Source organism: Eptesicus fuscus, chromosome 5, assembly GCF_027574615.1.
Source record: "Eptesicus fuscus isolate TK198812 chromosome 5, DD_ASM_mEF_20220401, whole genome shotgun sequence".
Classification (NCBI taxonomy): Eukaryota; Metazoa; Chordata; class Mammalia; order Chiroptera; family Vespertilionidae; genus Eptesicus; species Eptesicus fuscus.
This window is the reverse complement of record NC_072477.1, coordinates 21,839,942-21,858,856: the sequence shown is the minus strand read 5'-3', so window position 1 is coordinate 21,858,856 and position 18,915 is coordinate 21,839,942. Positions and strand designations below refer to the sequence as shown.

Sequence of the window (18,915 nt, the reverse complement as noted above, 5' to 3'; positions counted from 1 at the left end):
CATGGCAAACCCACACTGAGAGCCATGGACTGGCATTCCAATGATGTATGCTCTAGACAGCGGTCCTGGCTCTGCCCTGCTGCCCACTTACTGGGTCACTTTGAGCTGGAAACTATACTTTCTAGGTGTTGACATCTTCTTTGTAAAATACAAGCCCAACAACTAAAGACAGAGCCTTTCTTTGACTTCTTACAAGCCTACATCCAAAGAGAAGTCGCAAGCTTGCAAAGGTGATGCCACTACATCATTACCAGCTGTGTTCTGCCTCCGCCTTTAAGGTCTGCTGTCCTGGCCGGGGACTTGGCAGTCATAGCTGACCTCCACAACTCCGTGTCTAATTGCAAAGACCTTCCCAGGACAAACGGTGTGACTAGGATGAAAGCCTCTGTATTAGTTTCTTAGTGCTGCCCTTATAAGTTAGCATGAACTTAGTAGCTTAAAACAACAGAAATATATTTTGTCAGTCTGGAAGCCAGAAATCTAAAATCAAGGTGCCAGCAGGGACGTGCTTCATCCAAAGCTCTAGAGGAGAAGATATCCTTGCCTCTTCCAGCTTCTGTTGGCTCCAGGTACTCCTTGGCTTGTGGCTGCATAGCACCAATTTTTGCCTCTGTCTTCAAGTAGACTTCTCTCTGTCTCTCTCATCTTATCTTATAAGGACACTTGTCATTGGATTTAGGTTCCACCCAGATAATCTAGGATGATCTCATCTCAAAATCCTTAATTTACATCTGCCAAGATTTTTTTTTTTCCAAATAAGGTCATATTCACAGGTTCCAGGGGTTAGGATTTCAACCTATCTTCTGTGAAGACACAGTTCAACCCAATACAAGTAGAGAAGGGTAGAGGGATGTACAAAATCCTATCCATCCTTAACCCCAAGTCAAATGTCACCGATTATCTAGGAGACATTGCTACTTCACATTACCTAGATATCTCCACTGGGCCATCTAGTTATTCCTGAACTGCCCATATGCCCCCTCTTTCTAGATCACCTATATCAGAATCCCCTAAAGATCTTGTTAAAAATATAAACTTCTGAGGCCCTTGGGGAGCCATGGGCTTCGGTGCAGACATGGCCAAGTCCAAAAACCACACCACGCACAACCGGTCCTGAAAATGATGCAGGAAGAGCAACAAGAAACCCCAGTCACAAAGATATGAATCTCTTAAGGGAATGGACCTCAGGTTCCTGAGGAACATGTGCTTTCCCAAGAAGCAAACAAGAAGGGCCTGAAGAAGGTGCAGGCCAACAACGCCAAGGCCATCAGTGCATGTGCCGAGGCTATCAAGGCCCTCGTAAAGCCCAAGGAGGTCAAGCCCAGGATCCCAAAGAATAGCAGTCACAAGTTCAATCAAGTTGCTTACATCTCTTACCCCACGCTTGGGAAAAGTGTTTGTGCCCACATCAAAGGGTCTCAGGCTCTGCCAGCCAAAGTCCAAGGCTCAAACCAAGACCCAGTCTGCAGCTGTGGCTGTATCTACAGCTCTGACTCCAGCTCAGGCTCAGGCTCCCAAAGGTGCCCAGACCCCTCCGAAGGCTCCAGAATAGAGGCCTCTGTCTGATGATGTGAGGACAGAACTGGTGTGAACCCTGGGCTGGTGTCCTTCTGTGCTGTTTGTACAAATAAACCTGAGGCACTGTCAGTCAAAGAAAAAGAAACAAACAACAAATTTCTGTCCTTGCTGCAGCCCCTACTACAGTCACTGCTGCCAGAATCAGGCTTCCTGGGCCTGGGGCCCTGGAGCATGCATTTTAGATCATCTCCCTGGGACATTCTGATGCACCAGAGGTTTGGGAAGCCCTGTGCCATGCTGTGAGTCCATGACCAGTTCTCTGATGTACCTCAAGATGTCTTATATGTATTTAACTGATGAGAGGCAGCATGTAATAAGTGTGTGGCCCTGGAGTCAGAATGCCTGAGTTCTGCTACCCAGTAACTGTGACTCCAGGCTATTACATACACTCTCTGTGCCTCTGTTTCCTTGTGTAAATGAGAATAATTATAGTGCCTGCCTCATGAAGTTATAGTTAGGATTAAAAGAAATAAAACATAAAACACTGAGAATAGGATCTGGCAGGAGAAATAGGAATGCAAATCAGTACATTTAAACTGAACTTATGAAATAGAACAGATTGGCAGTTGCTTATTTTTTTCTCTATATTCCTGGAAACTTCTCTCCCAGGAACATATCTTGATCTTTCCATCATCATCAGTTATTACTATGTCTGACTACTGTGCTAAGTATGTGCTTTATCTCATTTGGCCCTCACAACAATTATATAAGGCAGATGATATTATGATCTCCCACTTTATGGACAAGGAAACTGAGGGTCAGACAGGTTAAGTAACTTGCCCCAAGTCCTTCAGGCAGTGGAAGGTGAGGTGGGTGCCCTAACCGGTTTGGCTCAGTGGATAGAGCGTCAGCTTGCGGACTGAAGGGTCCCAGATTCGATTCCGGTCAAGGGCATGTACCTTGGTTGCAGGCACATCCCCAGTAGGGGGTATGCAGGAGGCAGCTGATCAATGGTTCTCTCTCATCGATGTTTCTAACTCTCTATCCTTCTCCCTTCCTCTCTGTAAAAAAAATCAATAAAAAAAAATATATTTAAAAAAAGGTGAGGTGGGGGATGTGAAGTATCGGTTTGGGTCCCTGCTGTCTCTGCTACCCTGTACTTCCACTCTCACCCCCCGAAGGCATTCCATGTACCCTTATCAGGCCCAGCCATCCCTGAACCAACTTTCTAAACCTCCCCACACAGCTTCCACACATCAAGTTCCATCTTTCCTGAACCTTTCAAACCATGCTTCCCCGTGCTTTGCCTTCTTAGTCTGGGGCCCTCCAAGGAGATGTCCTTTTTTAGAGGCGTTGAATTAAACTTCATAGACGAGGACAAATATGTGATACCTTAATCAATAAAGAAATTAAAAAAAAACAAAACTACAGTTATTGTTTCATCAAAAATGTCAAAATAAACATAAGATTAATGGTAATAAAAAACAAAAACACAAAAAACTTCATTTCTCTTCCATCTTCCTTGGGAGCGCCTTCAAATCCTACATCTGCCCCTAGGGTCTCCCAAAACCAATCTCCGCCTCACACACAGCCACTCTGGTGGGTTTCTCCTACAACCCAGGTGACCCTTGTGTCCATTGAGAACCTGCCTTCCTCTCCCTTCAGGTCTATAGCTCCTTCAGGTGGGGACCCCTGTCGGCCTAGAGGCCAGAGAAGCCAACAACCAGTCAACCCTTAGATGCTGTCCCGATCATCCCTAAATCCCAGGTCTCTGGTCACTCCTACCCTTCCCTCAGCCCCTGTCAGGGCGGGACCTCTCACCCTGTGCCATTCTGCTGTCCACCCTCCCCTTTCATGTCCTGGCTCAGAGCATGGGACCACCACCAGGCACACAAGCCTTATCACTACACAAACACTTCCTCTTTCCCCCAGTACTAGTTCTCACACAATAGGTAATCAGGGTAAACTTCCTCTGACAATTTACTGAGCAAACACTCTCTGTGCCCCTGCCATAGACTAAGACCCACGGGGAACCCAAAGCTGGCTCCACCTTGAGGAACCTTGACCCTGGTGGAGCCGAAGCACAGAAATGAGTGTCAGATGTCCTGATGCTTCGTGGCCCTGCACACCTGCTCCTTACTAACTGTCTGTGCCTTGGAGCAAGTTACCCTTTCTGATCCCGAGTTTCAGTAGCTATAAAACGAGAATAATGCTGCCTCACTTGTTGTGAGAATTAACTAAGATAAGATCCAAAGAGGGTCTGGTAGAGTACCTGAGTTCCTGGGGGAGGGGAGGGAGGACGAGGAAGGACCTGCCAGGAGCTGGAAGAGGCTTCCTTCAGGTGGAAGAGGAATGTGGTTACAGGAGTGGCTTCCTCCAGGGACTGAATTTTGCCTTGAAAGCAAAATGCCATAAAGAATGGCTTATTCTCTATTCCCCACTCTTTTGAAGTCTAGGAGTAGGTGTGGTGCCACCTTTCAAATAAAAATTGAGTGGTCCCTGCATATGACAGGGTCAGCCAGTCAGGGTGTTGAGGAACACAAATGTGGGGTGGTGACCATGGTTAGTCATAACATGTCCATGTGCAACAGCAAAAGAACGTTACATGATACCGTTGATTTCCTAGACAAGTGCTCACTCTGTAGACACAGCCTAAAAAGGAGAGATCACTGGAGGCCTGGAGTAGCTGGAAATTCCTTGCTCTTGAGGAGTCAGTATGCAAAATCACAGCAACCCAGGCAAAGCAATCAGCGGCATGTCAAGACACAGGGGTAAAAACAGTTCCCTCCCTACACCCCTTCATCAAAATATGCAAGAAATGCCCGGTTGCTGTGGCTCGGTTGGTTGGTTGGTTGGGCGTTGTCCTGTGCACTGAAAGGTTTGTGGTTTGATTCCCAGTCAGGACCCTGATCGATGTTTCTCTTTCCCTTCCCCTCTCTCTAAAAGCAATAAAAACATTATTTAAAAACAAAACAAAACGTGCAAGTAAAAAGGACAACCTTTCAACCTCCGTGTTTGATTCTTTCTTAACACTTTAGGGCTGCTTTGGGCTCTGGCTTGGGTTTGTAGGAAACATGGGGGAGGAAGAGGAGAGAGGAGCCAGAAGGGCTGGACACTGGGAGAGGGCACTTGGGGGAATGGGAGAGACAGAATGATGCGCAAGGAGTAGCGAAAATTCAAGAACTGGCTCAGGTACCCTCCTGACCTCAAATGGGGTGATAAGAGGAAAGTGAGGTGCTGACCATCCCTCCACTGAAGGAATATTCTAGAAAAGTGTATCAAGAGGACACAGCTTTAGTGCGAGGACAACACAGTCCTCATGGGGCCTCAGCAGGACCTCGGTTAAGTTACTTTACCTCTTTGAACCTTAGTTGCCTAATCCCTGAATGAAAATAACATTTGTTTTATGGAGCTTTTGTGAGGACTGCAAATTAAAGAACACGGAGCCTGCCAGAAAGTGGGTGGTAAGTTCTCTTACCCGCTCTCAAGCTTCTAGGAATACCTTAGAAATACAAGACTGATTATATTTAGGGCCTGGCTTCCCTCCCCTGCCAACCCATGGTTAAATTAGAATTAAACTACTTATGCTAAAGCTTCTTCCAGTTTACAAATTCTCCGTGTGGAGTGGGTGGGGGAGGACAGTCATCAGTCAATTCATCTCCTGGGAACTTCTTGCCGACTCTGAGCAGCACATGCAGTGCCCCTGGGTGCCAGAGCCTTTTAGATGGCGCCCACAAGAGAGTGGGGGGAATTCCCAGAAGCCTGACCGTTCCTTTCCTATCCAGGGTTCCTATTTCTGGGTTCCTTCACTCCCCTTTGCTGAGATTTGCCTTGGGCGAGGCAATGGGGGTGAAGGGAAGGTAACTTTAGCAGGAAAAAGAGAGCTGCTGGTTGGCTCCATTAAGTAGGTGTCCAGGAAAGCTACCCAGAGGCTGATTTCAGCTCACCTTGAAAAAGGGCGCTATAATAACAGGATGTCGGACCCTGGAACGGTGTCTGGGGCCGCAGTGAGAACTTGGGCCCTGGAGAGTTTACCCAGACACAATGCTTCTCAATCCTGAATGCATATACAAGATCCCAGGGAGTTTTGTAAAAAATCCCATTAGCCTGGCCCCCATCTATGAAATTCTGATTCTCTTGGCCTGTGGTGGTGGCTGTGGATCCTTGGAATTTTGTTAACAGTGCCCCCAGGTGATTGCACTGGGCAGGTGGGGATGAGGACCCGGGTTCCCAGGCTCCTCTGTGCTTTCTAACTCTGGGAGTCCACACATCTGGTAGGATGGGTGTGTGGTCGTCTCAGAGACTTGCTTCCACCCTGGCTCCTTGCAATCCATTCTGAGACACAGCAGCCAGAGCAATGCTTTTAAAACATAAATCAGGGCCCTGGCTGGCTGGGTAGCTCACTTGGTTAGAGCATTGACCTGATATAACAAGGTTGCGGGTTCAATCCCTGGTCAGGGCATATACAGGACTCAACCAATGAATGCATAATTAAATGGAACAACAAATTGATGTTTCTCTCTCTCCTCTCTCTCTCTCTCTCTCTCTCTCTCTCTCTCTCTCTTTCTTTCTCTCCCCCCCTTCCTCTTTCTCTCTAAAGTTAATAAATAAAAAAAAAACAAAAAAAAAAAACAAGAGAAAACCAACCATAAATCAGATCCCATCCCTTTCTCACTTTAGCATCTCCAGTGTGTCCCATTTCAACCCCAACTCCTCACCACGGCCGGCAGGGACCTACCATCCCCTCTCACCCTCACCTCTCTTGGCACTAGACCCTTTCTGTTCCTCAAACACACCACGCTATTCCTGCCCTGGGGCTTTGCCCTTGCTGTGCCCTCTGCCTGGGGTGCTCTTCCCCAGCCTGGTTGGTGGCTGGCTCCTCCTTATCCTCTGGGTCCCACAGGCCCCCTATTCAGAGAAGCTTCCCTCACATGCCTAGTCCACGTGGCACCCCTCCCAGACATGGTGCCTCCTTATCACATCGCCAGGAATACTCCCCTGCTAGAAAGTAAGATCCTTGAGAACAGGGAACCTGTCTAACTGGTTTATCACAGTGCCAACACAAATGGATCCTCAATAACTGTTTGTTGAACAAATGAGTGAATGTGTACATAGTATATGTTTATATATTAAAATTGTATGTTATGTGTATATACCTGTATATAATATGATTCGAGGTCTGCAGTGGAAATGAACAGATGGTATTAGGGAAGAGGGCATCAGAGCAGAAGGGAAATGAACATGTTTGAAGCACTGACCATTCTAGGGCTTTTCAGACATTTGATCCTCACAACAACCCATTGTCAACAAAATTCCAACGACCTACAGCCACCATGGTCCAACAGGATGAGAATCTTGGATATGGGGGCCAGCGTTATTATCCCCATTCTACAGATAAAGAAACTGAGACCTAGAGAGGGGAAATAATTTGCTTCAAGTTAAACTATAAACAAGTGCCAGAGCAGGATATAAACCCAAGTTTATTGGACTCCAAGGCGGCCTTGTTCATTGAATCACTCTTGAAGGAGGAATTACCTTAATCATTGCCTCCTCCACTATCAGGGAATAAAACAACCTCTGCTGAATGGGGCCCCAGATAGCAATGGCTAATTGTGACTAGGGCTAATAACAGAGGAAGCAGGACAGATAAGGAAGGGACAGAGAGTTTACTAATAGTCTTGTTGCCAGGTCAATTTAAAATCAACCTTGTTTCTTAATTTTATTTGTGATCAGCACTCCTCTACTTATTTAAGTTCACAGAACTCAATACTTATTAGTAAGATTTCCTGAGTACTCAGGATGTCCTGAGGGTACAAATAATCTTTCTGGACACTAACATGCTTAATCCAGAGGGTTATAGCATATGAACACATAGGAGTTTGGCTTCATTGAACGTCAGTGGGCTAGTTCTGCTGGGCCGCCTATCTTAAACTTTGTGATCTGATTTCTCACCAAATAATAGAGCATACCCTTAAACATATAATTTAAGAATATCCCAGAACTTGCTTTCACCCCCAGATTCTCCCAATCTCTGGGAAGCATTTTTGCTCTGAGCCACAGAATGCCTTTTCTTCTTTTAAATGTTAGAGCTGGTTCTTAATTAAATCTGATGAGAATACTAGTATATCAAGCCATCTAGCATGGGGCAGAGATGAGTTAGACACCCTCCTTGCCCATAAACATGCAAATAGTCTAATAACTGGCTCTCATGGGATTGTTACATAAGGGCTTCAGTTTAGGGAGGGGCCATTCAGTGAGATATAAACACAATGTGGAAAATCTGTACAACAGGATGAGACGTTTGTATCCTTCATTCTGTAGACAGTGGGGAGCTGTATCAGTTAGGGCTCCTTGGTTTTAGAAAACAGGAACCAATTCTGAGTTAACAAAAGAAAAAGGGGGCAATCTGTTAGAAGGATATCGGGGAGTTTACAGAATTGAAGGAAGAACTGACCAGGCAAGAGGGGATCTCCAGAGGATGAACTCATGACTCCACTTTAAAACTCTCATAAAAAACACATACCAAAAAACCCCCCAGAATAATTAATAAACTAGTTTTAAAATTTAAAAACAAATAAACAAACCTTCAAACCTCTCATCCGGGATCCCCACTCAACATTCAAATTCCCAGGAAAGAATCAGATTGGCTTAGCTTAGGTCATGTGCCTACCTCAGAGTATCTGTAATTGGCTGTCCACCAGAATCTTGTAGAACAGGGAAAGGGAAACAGTTTCCAAAGGAAGAGATGCTGTCTAGACAGACAAGACATGTCTGTTCTAGTAGCCCGATATGCTTCCGGGCATAGGAATGATGTGATTAACTTAGATCACATGTCATAGGTGCTTGAATCAATAGTTTTGTTTGATCCTTTCAACAACCTAGTGATGTGGGCACATTTATTAATCCCTATATTTAAAAATGAGGAAAACTGCAGTTTTGAGAAGTTACATGACTTTTTTCCCAAGAGGTAAAGCTCTTTTTGGACAGGATGTGATTTTCCTGTTCTTTAGAGTCATTGGTTTGGCTCTAAAGTGTTTAAAGAAAGAAAGAGGCAGGGGATGGGTTAGCAAGCTGTTAGAGTTAACCAACATGGAAGGAATGAACTAGGTGGGGCCAATGGGGAATGGGAAGAAGCAACTAGACGTGAGGCACAAGGGCTCAAAAAGTAGTTTGCAAGCTAGACTATTATAACTATCGGGCTAGCTTGTTAAAGACACCTATCCTGAAAGTCTATCGTTGATCTGAACCAGAATTTTCTCTGGGTGGTGACTGGGAATCTATAATTTTAAAACACACACCCACCCTATAGTTGTAGTCATTTTGCAATATATAAGCATATCAAGTCAACATATTGTACACCTTAAGTTTACACACTGTTATATGTCAATTATATCTCAATAAAATTGGAAATAAATGAAAAACACACATACACACACCCAACTCCCAGATAGTGATTATTCTGTAGCCAGCTGGACACTGATCTGTAGATGGGCATTTGGAAATCATTGACCTATTAGGCCCTTTTTTTTTTCTAAATGTCCTCTAGTCCAGTTTCTTGTCTTATCTCTCTGCTGTTGCAGTTAAGCATTATCAAGGTATATATTTTGAGTAGTTGCAATTTGTACTCATTACATTTAGAGTCATATATCTGCAGTATCTCTTCTGAGGTCTGAGGGATGAAGACAAGGACAGAAAGGTCGGGTGGCTCCTAGCTGTCCCCTGATTTTGTTAGTGTGTCTGGGGCTAGTGGCCTTTGATAGGGACTCTGGGGAGATGACTTAGCCAGCTTCCCCTTTGAGGGGAATAATCCTGGATTCGTATCCTCCCTTTTGCTATACTAAGTCTCCATAACAAACACACCCAAGTCTGGTATTTCTGAACTTATGGCTCTGTGCTGAACACATGCCGTTCCTAGAGCCAGACTCATTTTGCAGCTTCTCCTCCCTACTCCACCCTTTGGTCCCGCTGATGAGCTGATCCAGCCTTGGCGCGTGATAACTCCCAGGTTCTGGGTGTTCTCTCCACAGCATTTCAGAGCAGTGTGGACTTTCAGTACTATCTGTAGTTAAAAAGAATGGTGGTCTTTGGGAATGGGGTGCAGGTTGGAGAACAGAATTTATGGTCTCAAATTCCTCCTCTCCATTTGTATCGAGAGGGGACTCCTAAGAATGAGTAACTAGAAAAAGGGTTTCCCTAACCTCAGCCATTTAAATACCATGCTCATGTGGTTGTTTTTTTTTTTGCCTGATCTGTGTGCCATCTACCTGTTATTTACTTAACATTTTTCATTAGATGAATTAACATGTTTTGCTGCAGTACCTACCACCCACTCTAGCCTTGCCATAAAACAACATTTATGAAGTCAATGATTCATGAATTCAGGTCTGATATGCTGCCTGTAAGTTTTCTTCTAGTACGCATTAAAATAAATACACACCTATTAAAATTATGTAAATGTCCACCTGCCTACTATCTAAAATCCTCCCATAGAGGGAGGGATACGTATCATCAGAGAAGCATACTTGTGTCTCTATGGAACATAAAGTATCATTTGGAAACATTATCTTAGAAAAGCCTACATACTAAGAGGCATGTGGTGCCAGACCCTCAATTCATCACAGTTTGGATATCTATCTTAACCTTTTTTTTTTTTTTTTTGAGAGTCTATTTAGTGAAAAACTATGCTTTTATAACCTTTTGCTGTAGAAGTTAAAGTTCAGAGGTGGAAACCAAAGCCACCCAAGATCTTTTAACCAAGAAGGAAATCAATGATTTTACAATTATCAGAAAGGCTGGAAGACTTAGCACCTTCTCAGAATGAATATCACAACATTGCAAAAACGGATCTGCCAGGGGAACTGCAACTCCTCCATAATCAGGAGGCTGCTAATGAGAGGGCTCAGCTTAAGAATTCGCCATCACAGTTGCAATCCAAGGATCAGGTACCACCACCCCCTCCTCTGCCTCCAGTTCCACTTGACACTGGAGATGTCCTAAAGATGTCCCCAAAGATGTCCTAATCCTCGGAACCTCTGAATATATCACTCCCATGGTTGTGGTATGTTATTGGCACAGATGACCTTAAGATAGGGAGATTATCCAGGCAGGTTTAATCTAATCATAAGGGGCTTTAGGAGCTGAGAGCTTTCTCTGGCTGATGGCAGAAGAGAAAGTTGGAGATTCAGAGCATGAGGAGGATTCAATGCACTGCGGTGGGCTTTGACGGTGAAAGAAGTCACTTGAGGAATGTGGGCAGCATCTAGGAGCAGAGAAGAGACTCTGGCTGGCAGCCAGGAAGAAAACAGGCTCTACAGTCCTACAGCCACATGGAACTGGATTTTGCCAATATCTGGATGAATTTAGAAATGAGTTCTTCCACAGGGCCTCCAGATAAATCCCAACCTGGCTGATAATACCTTGATTTCAGCTTTGTGAGAACCTACTAGTAAGTAGAGAGCCCCGCCGAGACCGGTTGGCTCAGTGGATAGAGCGTCGGTCTGTGGACCGGAAGGTCCCAGGTTCGACTCCGGTCGAGGGCATGTATCTCGGTGGCGGGCACATCCCCGGTAGGGGGCGTGCAGGAGGCAGCTGGTCGATGTTTCTCTCTCATCGATGTTTCTAGCTCTCTATCCCTCTCCCTTCCTCTCTGTGAAAAATCAATAAAATATATTTTTAAAAAAAAAAAAAAAAAAAAAAGTAGAGAGCCCAACTAAATCTGCTGGACTTCTGACCTACAGAACTGTCTGCTAACATGGGTGGCTTTCTAAGCTACTAAATTTGTGGTGATTTGTTACGCAGCAATAGAAAACTATACCTTCCACGCCCTGCTCACTGTTGACTTTGGCATCACCTTCTGGTTCTATGGAACTCATGTACCCTTTCATTATAGGATGCTTTAGCTAGGACCCCTTTCCTTTGCCCCTCAATATTTGTCACACTCTATTAACCTTATCTGAACCCAGGCCTGGCCTCCCTTGGATTGTTCCATCTGAGGATTCATTCTTCTAATGTGTCGTGTACCTCTTCCTTCCAGTTGTTTGGGTAATTACAATATTTAACTGACTGGGATTGAAGTTCCATATCTAATGGGACTGTGACATTTATTATCCATATCCCCAACACTTAGCATGGTGCCTAGCATATAGTTGGTGCTCAATAATATGTGCTGATGATGCTGATGAATACACAGAGAAGAAAATCTCTGGATAATCCCCAGTGTTGGCATTTAACATTCTAGCCATGTTGCACTATGAACAGTTCCCAGGAGACAACATGGTCTGCTACCTCTGAGTTCCTTCACCCCTAACCTGCTTTTCCTCCACCTTCATCCCTGTACCTTCCTCGCTTTCAACTGGCTAAATCTTATTCAGTTCTCAGCTCAAATATGACATTCTCTGAAGAGTCTGCTCTGGTCCCCCAGTTGAAGCTTAGGCTCTCTTTTATTCTCTGGCAGGACCCCATCACCACAACTGCCTTTTAAAAAAAATTAAATTTATTGGGCTGACATTGGTTAAGAAGCTTATATGTTTCAAGTATACAATTCTATAATACATCATCCTTATATTGCATTGTGTGTTCACCACCCAAACCTTAAGTCTCCTTCTATCACCATATATTTACCTCCTTTAACCTCTTTAACTTCTCCTCACTACTTTCCCCTCTGGTAACCACCATACTATTGTGTATGCCCATGAGTTCTTTATATATATATATATTTCAAAGAGGAAGGGAGAGGGAGAGAGAGATAGAAACATCTATGATTTGAGAGAATCATTGATTGGCTGTCTCCTGCACACCCCCTACTGGGAATCGAGCCCACAACCTGAGCATGTGCCCTTGACTGGAATCAAACCTGGGACCCTTCAGTCCGCAGGCTGATGCTCTATCCACTGAGCCAAACCGTCTAGGCCCTATCTTGAGTTCTTTTTTGTCAGTTTCTTTTTTTCTTTCTTTCTCTCTCTTTCTTTCTTTCGTTTTATATCCCATATGTAAGTAAAATTATATGGTTCTTGTCTTTTTCCGTCAGACTTATTTCGTTTAGCATGATATCATCAAGATCCATCAATGTTGTCACAAATGGCAGTCTTTCATCTTTTCTTATGGCTGGATAGTATTCTATTGTGTATATGTATCACACATCCTCACAGTTGCCTTTGTAATTGTATTATCATTTTGCTTGTCTAGAATCCCTACTAGACAGATGGTATGCTCTATGATGGCAAGATTTGAATTTTTTTTTTTCTTTTGAAACTCCAGCATCCACACAGGGTAGGTTCTCAATAAACTTTGAATGAATGGTCATGCTTTTTAATCACCTAGCAGATTCTGATTCTTAGATCTGGAGGGCGGGGGGTAGCGGGGAGGGCGGTGCACCTGTGATTCTGCATTTCTAACAGGATCCAGATGATGCTGATGTTGCTGGTCTATGAACCATACTCTGAGTATCCAGGTAATAGGGTAGGCACTCCCACCATTACCCCATTGTGTCAAAGACTGCATTGAAGAAAAGCTGGACAGGGTTTAGGGTGCAGATAATGGCCACAGGACAAAATTTCCTCTGTCACTGCTAAGCTAGCTGACTTATTTATAGAGATGAAACCAATAACCTTGGCCTTATTGCCAACTGAGCCAACTGCCACAAACCAATAAATGACAACATTTGGCTAATTTGCATTTCAAAATTGTTTCCTTCCCTTGCTTACACTCTAGAGCAGGTACTAACGAACCATGAAATGTCTAAAGCATTGGCAGGGAAGGAGGAAGAGAGTCAGAGTTGACAAAGGCCTGAAGAAAAACATCCTTAAAAATCAAGAGTTATACCCTAACTGGTTTGGCTCAGTGGATAGAGCATCGGCCTGCGGACTGAAAGGTCCCAGGTTCAATTCCGGTCAAGGGCATGTACCTTGGTTGCGGGCACATCCCCAGTGGGAGGTGTGCAGGAGGTTTCTTTCTCATCGATGTTTCTAACTCTCTATCCCTCTCTCTTCCTCTCTGTAAAAAAATCAATAAAATATATTTTTAAAAAAATCAAGAGTTACAAAATGCAATGTGGCATCCTAGATTGGATCTTAGAATAGAAAAAGGACATTAGTAGAAGAAGTGGTGAAATCAGAATAAAGTAGGGAGTTTAGTTAATAGTAAGGTACCAATGTTGCTTTCTTAGTTTTGACAAATGTGCTATTAGGAGAAACTGAATAAGGAGAATATGGGAACTCTCTGTATTATTCTTTGCAACTTTTCTGTAAATCTAAGATTTTCCCCCAATAAAAAGTTTATTAAAAGAATCCAGAGCTAGACTGTATAGGTTTTCTTTACTTTGTGTAATAGTATTACTTTTGTTGAAAATGTAAAACAACTGTCATTGACCTAATAAAAAATTGATAATGTGTGTTCATGGGGGAAAATTTCCAAATAAAACTCAGTAGCAATGGAGGAAGGCATTAGATTTTCTCCATAGTGCAGGGAAGGTGGCTGACAGCTGCCCTGGCAACACATCCTCCTAATGCCACACTCTCAAATAGCATACTGAGAGTCCAATGCTGGTCCTATGGCATACTGGCAAGGTAGCATGCTCTGAAGTGCTTTGCCATACATCATGAATTTGCTCCTGACCCCTAACTTTATTTATTCAGCATACCAATAATTTCTTCCATTCTTGAAAATCTCTTGATTGTATATTCAAGATTCAATGTGTCTTATGTTTGTGAAGACTTCATCTTGGTATCACATTTTGCCTTGACTGTGTTTCCTTATATTTTAGAGGCCCTAAACCTGGTGAGACCATGGCCTTGAACTTATCCATCACTGTATGTGCAGTACCTGACTGCAAACTGGACACATTACAGATTCTTAAGAATTATTTGTTAAGAATGGATGAATATAGGAGATACTTCCGCATCTGAAGTAAATTCCTGCTTGAAAAATATGAATTTTCCAATAATATTTTATTATGTAAATATACCACTTTGATGGGACTTACAAGATATTCAGGTCTTATAAAAACTTATCAACAGGCTTTTTCCAACTCTGGTGAATTCATGGCAAGTCATGAAGATCCTAGTAAGTCTCATGGAAACCGTGGCTTCGGTGCATAGTGAATGTGCTCTGGTCTCAAGAGGCTGCTCCCCAGGATGTGCACTGAGGCCCGGGGTCTGGGCTGGCCTCAGAGGTATGGTCAGAGGTGGCGTGGTCAGCAATTTGTGTATTTAGTGCTTCAGCTGCCTCCTTGGTAGAATTGTGACCTCTGCCAGGCCAACCAGACCTTTTCTGTAGTTTTTAAAGCTCGGAGCTAGAGGAGAAGGGGCCCTTTCTTTTGAGAGTGTGGCATTGGGAGGATGTGATGCAAGGGCAGCTGTCAGCCACCTGCCCTGCCCTATGGAGAAAATCTGCACGAGGGGAGAGGGCCTGAGTCAAGATATGGAAACGGAGAGAGAAAGGGAGACCTAGCATCCATGTTTAAGTGTCTGGACCCAACTGTACTTTAGGCCACCTCATCCCCTGAACTTCTGTGTTATGATAGCCAACAAATGCCCTTTTTTTTTTTTTCTTAAGTGGATTTGGGTTCCTGTCAGTTGCCATAGAGTGTTCTGCCATGGAAAGTTCTATAATCCTGGAGAGAGATGTGCAATTTTCTATCCACACCTAATGGAGACTAGTATCAGCTCAGCAGGGAACCAATTGTGCGGGCTTCTGCTTGGATGGGTGCTGTGGCAGAGATAGCCAGCTGACCTCCCCAAACTCAGCCTCTTTCATCCATTGCATGACACTGTCCCTGGGAATGGCACCTTACCCCCAGACTACATTTCCCATCTCCTCTGACACTGAGGTGGGAACACATGGTTAGTTCTCACCAACGGAATGTGAATGGAAGTGACGTGTGTTATATCCAGGCTGGAAGGCAGTTAGGAAGTAGGGGTTCCTTTGCCACTTTCCCCTTTTTAACCACCCACTAGCTGGACAAAGAGGATTCTGAGGCTCTCAAGGATTGTGGAGCCATAGCTGGAAGGACCCTGGGTCCTGCCGTCAGGCCAAGAATATTCCCATTTGAGTCTTATGTGAGAAATAAATACTTATTATGTTAAGCCACTGAAATGTTGAGGATTTGTTTGTTATAACAGCTGGCATTATTCTGACTAATACATTTCCAAGAGTTGGAACTGGATTGAGTTGAAGATTTTGTAAGTAGGAAGAGTCTCAAGCAAAGCTCAAGAGAGAGAAGCCCAGAGTTCAAACAAGAGCTGAGCTCTATGGTCAAGTTCAAGGGATGATTTCAAGGATGGAAACAGGAGACCAAGTTGAAGAATCAGCAACCAGCTGGGCCCTGGAAGAAGTGGCAAGTGGGGAATAAGAGCACAGACAGATACAAAGTGAGAGCAAACCAAGTGGGATGCCTGTGGCTTGGTTTTATGGCTGCTAACAGCATGGAACATGGGGTGGGTCTCCCTGGTTTAGAGGGGCAGGGACAGGAAGCACAGGTAACCTAGGGGAATGATGCCAGATGTTTCACCAAGGGGATGAGTAGTATCCACAAACAGGAAATCAATAATGACATCAGAACCTCCAAGACTTGGGAACATGTTGTGATGTGGAACAGGAAACAGGTCAAGGCAAGTGGTTTAGAGCTAATGACTGAGGCACTTGGGAGCTTCATTCTCTGTGGAGTCTTGGGATGGGCCTAGCAGGTAATGGAAGGTAGCAGGTCAGTGGGGATGGGGCATAGGGAAGGGCACATGCCTGGTCCAAAGAAGGCAGCTGCTGCTCAGCTCCTGTGGATTATTGCCATCTGTACACCCAGCCCCAATGTCCTGGATCTTCCAATTTTTCAAGAAAAGCAGGAAATCTGGATTTTTTTTATTTATTTATAAAATGTCCTGTTTTTTAAATGCTGGCAACTAATTCAAATTTTTAAAAAACACCCTGTAGGCCAAACAAAACACTTTCACAGGCTGAGTTGGCCCACTGGCTGCCAGCTTCTGGCCTCCAGCTTAAAGGAAATGGGCAGAACCAGAAGCATGTAAAAAACAAAACCAAAAAACATGAAAATCATTCACAGTTTCCTCTGATTTCCAAGCATCGCAAGATAAGCCTGGAAAAAGAGCTTTGCAACATCGCTCACAAAAACACAATACCTTTGGTTTTCAGAAAAGCTATGGGCTTTTGGAAGTTTGTCAGAGATGTACAACCTTGTAGTTCCCCAAATCAGTTTGTTTCCTCAAAATTGAATCTGTAGCTTTGATAGAGTGAACTAATTTTCTTTAATCTTTCTATCAGTTGCATCAGTTTTTAGGCATACTTTCTTTTCTGAAAGGCCATCAACTCTATCTTGACAGTTGAGTTTCCAGTAAAATCAATCACTTGAGTGGAGGCAATTCAGAGAAGCAGTACTTGAGCCAAATTAGAGTTTGGCTAACTAAATTTTATGATAGGAAATGCTTGCAGGCCAAAAACCTCAAAAAGTGATCAAAGGTTTTCAAAGACTGTTTCCAACGAGTTCAGTTTATTAACCTTGGCCTGTGTCTGAGCCAGGGCCATGCTCAGAGGATGTGGCAAATGCAGAATCTGACTTTTTAAAAATGTGGTCTCTTACAAGGTATGTATTGACATGACTGGCTGCTGAACTATTCATTTTGGGTGCCCTAACTTAGTGGCTAGCTCAAGGCTTTGCACATCCCAAGTATCCTGTTTGCTCAGGACTGAGATGTTTCTGGGATGTGGGACTTTCAGTACTAAAACCAGGACAGCCTTGGGGTCACCCTATATCCCAGGGTCCTTTTCTCAGGGTTCATGCTATGCATCTTGGACATTTTTTGACTGTCCCTTAAAAAAACAAAAAAAACAAAAATACTCTCCCTTCTCAACTGCAAAAGTGCTGTGCTCTCTTGGTTTTCTTCCTGTTTCTCTAATTGTTCTTAGTCATCTTCTTTGCTGCATTCTCTTCCTCCTCCTACCCCTCAACTATGAATTACACCTCAAGGTCCAGCCTTTGGGCTTCTGTCCTATTTTCTGCCTATCTCAATGGACTCATTGTTACGTGGGGGATTTCCATAATTAGATCCTGAGCTCATGTTCTTACCTGAGATTCAACCTTCCAAGTCCAACGACTTCATGAACATTTCCCACTGGGATGTCCTTGATCATCTTGTGTCCCGAGTCATTATCTTCCAGCCCAATCCAGCTCCCACTCACTCACCTAGTATCTCTTCCATCAGAAGCAACACATTCTTTTCAAGCTTTCAGTCTCAAAATTCTAGACTAGTCCCAATTAGCATCCATGCACCGTGCACATATCCACAGCAGCTACCATACTGTTGGGCCCTTTGGGAGGGCACAGTAAATGCTTGTTGAATACCATTAGATCTTGGGAAAGGAATCCAAGGAGGAGGACACACAGCAGCATCCGACCAGAGGCTCACAATATCCAAGTAAGTACCAAAGATTTGTAGAGAGAAGCAAAGCGAAGATGTGGCAGATATGATCATTCCAGACATAGTTAATTCAAACCTTCACTGATGCAACTTCAACTTCAACCGCAGACATTTGACCACCTATTAGTTAACTCAATGTTATTATATTTCTAGTTCAGTTTATATTGTGTTGGTACGCATTCAGGCATGGTCAAAGACATTTCCAAGATTCCAGACAATTATAAAGATTAACAAGACAAATAAGAATTTCACTCTTTTGCTTTATTTGCTGGGTTCTTGACAAAAGAATCTGTCTTTAATCATCAAATACTCAGAATCAGAGCAAAGCTAGTGGCCAGAATCCAAGCCTTTTTTTCTTCCTGTCCTCTCCCTTTTCCCACATTCTTTTTTTTTTTAAGTACTTATAAGACAATCACTTAAAAAATACTTTTGAGCCTGGCCAGTATGGCTCAGTGGTTGAGCATCAATCTATGACCCAGGAGGTCATGGTTCAATTCCCAATCAGGGCACATGCTGGGGGTTGTGGGTTTGATCCCCAGTAGGGGGTATGCAGGAGGCAGCGATCAATGATGCTCTCTCATGATTGATGTTTCTCCCTCTCTCTTCCTCTCCCTTCCTCTCTCTGAAATCAATAAAAACATATTTTTATTTTATTTTTTAAATATATTTTTATTGATTTCAGAGAAGAAGAGAGAGAAACATCAATGATGAGAGGTATTCATTGATTGGCTGCCTCCTGCATGCCCCTTATTGGGGATCGAGCCGGCAACCCAGGCATGTGTCCTTGACCAGAATCAAACTAGGCTGACACTCTATCCACTGAGTCAATCGGGCTAGGACAAAAACATATTTTAAAAAAATGCTTTTGAAATAGTTATACTATTTTTTTTGGTGGGGGCTGGCAGCTTGGAAACATTCCTCTTACCTTTAGGAAGATCCTATTCCCAGTGGGTCTTCCTTTGCCGATATCCCC

At 43.8% G+C, this 18,915-nt stretch overlaps 1 pseudogene; it reads left to right on the top strand.

Annotated features, from left to right (window-relative positions):
- Positions 1 to 1,075: 1,075 nt before the first annotated feature.
- On the top strand, positions 1,076 to 1,552 carry LOC129149111 (60S ribosomal protein L29-like; annotated as a pseudogene).
- The last annotated feature ends 17,363 nt before the right edge of the window (positions 1,553 to 18,915 follow it).